Raw genomic sequence first — 4703 nt, 5'->3', positions numbered from 1 at the left:
ATTGATGGATATCTCCGCCATGCTACGTTTCTAAGGAAAATCATCCAAACGCTCAGCATTACGAAGCTGCTGATCATGTTCTACATAAATCCGCTAGATTTCAAAACACCGAATCTTTCGATACCATGATGGCGTTTCCGAGGTGCGTTTCAGCATATGTTGAACATGAGCTGGAGCCGACTTGTCACGACCACGCAGGACCCGAATAACAAAAAGCAATGCGGAAATCGACATTACTCTCCTGACCGACTTGGCTTACTGAATTTGCTTTCGACTGGATATTCCACATGCCATCCTACTATCGTTGTACTTCATTTTACGACAACCAGGCGAGAAAAATGTAGGCCAATACAACTTGATGCTATAGGTAAACAGCCAATGTATAATGTATTAAAATTTAATCACGTATGTCGTTTTTTCAGGTGTTGAGCGGGGTCATCACATTTGATAGTTTATTCGTTTTCTTGGCACTTGTGAAGGACTTTCTTGGGGAAAACTGTTTAAACCTGATCTACACGGTAGTCCACGCTGGATACTAATCAAGACACATTAACCTGCCCAGAAGTTGCTCTCATCCGGTCATCGTGCTACTGCAAAATTACAGTTGCAAATTCGTCCGAGTTGGATGAGTCCCATTGCTTCACGTATGGCTTTCCTGTGTACTAGTTTAGATTTCGGTACGTACGAAATTGGACGATACCATTTTATCGTAAATTAATATGATTACGTATTAATTTCATAGAAGTACCTTATGTTTATATCACTAGAGCTGGCTGCTGCTGTAGTAGAGCACGAGTGCGATGAAGAAAACTAAGCCGATTGCGAGGAAGGATAGGATGAGGAAACTTGCACATGCCGAGATTACACTGATGATGAAGGATATGGTGGCACCGGTCTCGGCGGTCTTGCAAGCATCGAGGACGAACTGCCTACACGAGACATTGATTTGTCCAGCTATATTCACATGGATGCTGCGGAAAATATTCTCGCTCATGATCCCGGCTCCGGAAGTACGCATCGGAAGCGCAAGTTGACTGAGATTCGATGTTGTTCAGAAGCGGCACCGGTCGTACTATGGGATCCGAAACCGTAGGGAATTACTGTGACAACGCAAGCTCAAAGTCCCTCAGCTTTAGTAGTATGAAACGGTTAGCTTTAGATTCGCCGAGAATTTTACTCAGTCCGTCTAATCTTACTTCAACGCCAACATCCTCAACGATGAGAGAGCGAAAGACTTCCCGAAGTATAATCCTCCTCCCAAGGTAAACGATTGGTTGCAACACTTCCAGCGATGGACTCCCGTCAAACGTCTGGAGGCAGTAGATCTGCTGACCGAACATTACGGTCCGACCCAGGTGCGGCACATGATGACGGTTATCGAACCTCAATTCCCGCGAGATTTTATTTTACTTCCTCTAAAAGAGCTCGCACTTCAAATGCTGTCCTACCTGGAACCAAGAGAAGGAAAATAGCAAGGAAGCTGCCATCGTGATGGAAGCGATGGGAGGTGACCGTCCGAAACGGGGCCGTGCCGGCAATATGCCTCCCATTTCGTCCCAATGGAAAGTGGAGTACATGCGACAACACATCATCGAGATGAACTGGCGCTCGAGCCGATTCGTACGGCACGGCTAAAGTACTAAAAGGTTTCGTTGACCACGTTATCACGTGCCTTCAGTTCTGCGGCAACCGAATTGTATCCGGTTCCAACGATAATACGTTCAAAGTGTGGTTTGCCATCACCGGAAAGTGCCTTCGAACATTGGTTAACAACACAGGTGTAGTCTGGTCGTCACAAATGGCCGGAAACATAATCATCTTCGGCAGTACTGACCGCACGTTGAAGGTGTGGAACGCTGAAACTGGTTAACTGTTACATACGCTATATGGCCACACTTCGACTGCTCGTTGTATGCATTTACACGGAAATAAAGTCATCAGTGGCTCTCGCGATGCGACTCTACGAGTCTGGGACGTTACCGTTACATGTGCTGGTTGGTCATTTGGCTGCTGTTCGCTGTGTTCAGTACGATGGTAGGCTAGTAGTTGCGGGACTGCATGGTTAAGGTGTGGAATCCTGAACGACAAGAGTATCTCTATAGGCTCCAGGGCCACACTAATCGGGTGTACTCGCTAGTTTGATGGTATTCACGTCATATTTGGCTCGCTTTACACGTCGGTTCGCCTGTGGAACGTGGAAACGGAGAGTTGCAATCATGATCTGATGGGTCACCAGAGTTTAACATCCGGAATGGAGCTCCGGTAAAATATTCTGGAATAAGGGAATGCTGACTCGACCGTCAAGGTTTTGGACATCATCACTGGCTAGTGCTTGCAAATGCTATCAGGCCCCAACAAGCATCAATCAGCTGTCACCTGTTTACAGTTCAATTCCCGCTTCGGAATCACCAGCTCCGACGACGGTACCGTCAAGTTGTGGGACGTTAAAACTGGAGAGTCCAATCGTAACCTGGTTGCACTAGAATCGGGCTGTGTGACGAATCAGAGCCAATGACACGAAACAAATTTGTGCCGCAGGGTCACGCAACGGTGCGGAAGAAATAAGTTTAGATACGTATACTTAAAAAAATCTGACGCTAATAAAAATTTTGAAGCAAAAAATATTGCTGTTTTTGTTTTGATTTAAAAAAAAAAAAAAAGAAAATCCAACCGAATGAAATAAGAAGAAGACCAAAATAAGGAGCACGACGATCGCCCGATTTTCTATAGCACGACATCGGACTCACGTCGGTCCGATTACGTCGATGCGTTTGACATATTCGAAGGTTGACGCGGTTTATGCAAATGGTGCAAAATTGCAGGATATAAACCCGATATCCTGCTCTGATCGGCCCGTTATCGGCTCGATCATCGGCCTGATAATCGGGCCGATTGAGCTCTATAAAATTTACTGGGTAGTGATGGGCATTTTGAAAAATTAAATCGATTTTGCTACATCGATCTTTTTAATGCGAAAACATCGATGTTGTCAAACATCGAGCCGGGAAAAATCGATGCAAAAAATCGATTTTTCGAGGTAAAAAGATCGATTGTGGAAAAAGTCGCGGAATTTTTAAAGAAAAATCGTTTTCACCAAATCGATTTTATTGAATCAACAAAATCGATGTTGTCAAACATCCCCAGTTAAACTCATTCCGGAACCGGTTCGGATTTCTGAATGGAGTCATTATGGATTCCAAATCAAATGCAACAATCGATTCCGACTCAGAATCGGTTGTTGCATTTGATTTGCAATCCATAATGACTCCATTCAGGATTCCGAACAGGGATACCATTCTGTCAGATTTATCTGGCATAGCCAGAGATTTTGGCAGCTTCCAGACAAAAAGACAAAGCTCTCATTCTGCCAGATTTTTATGTTTTAGAAGTTGCTACATACACATTTTGGAAATTTGGGTAATGAATAACAAATTTTACAAAAATCGATTATTTCACATTCTATGAAAACTAAAACGTATGCCAAATTTCGATAACTTTAAGGTCGTGATTAGTGCCAGATTTTGCCAGACATTTTTAGTTGAATTGCCAGATTTTCTTTGAAAAATAGTGGCAACCCTGATTCCGAATGGTTTGACCGGGTCGAACCGAAAAGATCGGATACAAAAAATCGATTTTTCAAGCTGAAAAAATCGATTTTGAAAAAATCACATCGACATCGCCCATTCCTACTTAGGATCAAAGCTCTAGGATAGGATCCGCCAGCTCTGTCCCCTGTTTTTGAACCAATTCTGAACCAGCTCGTGATTGGACGAAAGTGACGGCTTGGAAACTAAAAGTACTAAAGGGCTGCTTGGAAGTGTTGTCATATTGTGATATCAAACATAAAACGACGATTGTTAACAATGATGATTTTTTTGTTTTCTCTAGATACCGCTTTCTTTCTATAACATCCGTCTGTAATTATGAAGTGCAGGCATTATTTGGCAGACGAAATCAAACATATTATCCAGAACTGAAGTTCCCGAGAGATCCGGTAGCGCGGTTATCGTGGATTCTGTTCTGTGTGCGTAATAATGCGGAAATGCCTCTTTTCGAAATCAACAGGCTGTGTAGCGTAAGCATGAAAATATTTTGAACTTCATGTAAAAATTGTCTGTTCCAGTGCCGAGTAAATTGGAAGTACTGAGCAAACAGGGAGAAAGTTATCCCGGAAGTCGCTTCTTGTTCTTCCTTTGGTACTATCGATACTGTTGAATTTTACAGTTTTCAACTGAATGGATCATCGGTGTAAATAGGAGCGTGTATTTTCTACTGCTGTTTTCTCCGAAACGATCACATGTAGTACTGGAACAAACCTATACATTGCTCCAAAACAAAAATTAAACCTTGCAGAAATGTAGTTTTAGAATATTTAAAATAAATCCGAACAGAGAAGATTATTCTTGTGACAGAGGTTGCTTGACTCAGAAAGCAACTTACAAAAATGAAGAGGCATGAAGATATTTTTCGTAATGTCCAACAACGAATATATATTATTTTGTTTTGCTGTATTCCGATGGAAAAAACGTCATGATCGTTTAAATGCGAATATAAAGACTAAATCTATTATTTTCCCAGAAGCATGAAATTGGTACATAATATAGAATATTTTAATCAGAAAAAATATACGACCGAAACAAAACCAATATTTTGGCAACATTGGTCGAGTGGGGGTATGTCGTTTTCAACAGGGATTAGTAAAA

At 42.2% G+C, this 4703-nt stretch overlaps 1 pseudogene; it reads left to right on the top strand.

Annotated features, from left to right (window-relative positions):
- The first annotated feature begins 751 nt into the window (after positions 1–751).
- Positions 752–2585, top strand: LOC131680201 (F-box/WD repeat-containing protein 7-like; annotated as a pseudogene).
- The last annotated feature ends 2118 nt before the right edge of the window (positions 2586–4703 follow it).

This window comes from Topomyia yanbarensis, chromosome 2 (assembly GCF_030247195.1).
Source record: "Topomyia yanbarensis strain Yona2022 chromosome 2, ASM3024719v1, whole genome shotgun sequence".
Lineage (NCBI taxonomy): Eukaryota > Metazoa > Arthropoda > Insecta > Diptera > Culicidae > Topomyia > Topomyia yanbarensis.
The sequence above is the reverse complement of the archived record's forward strand: the minus strand, read 5'-3'. Positions and strand labels throughout refer to the sequence as shown.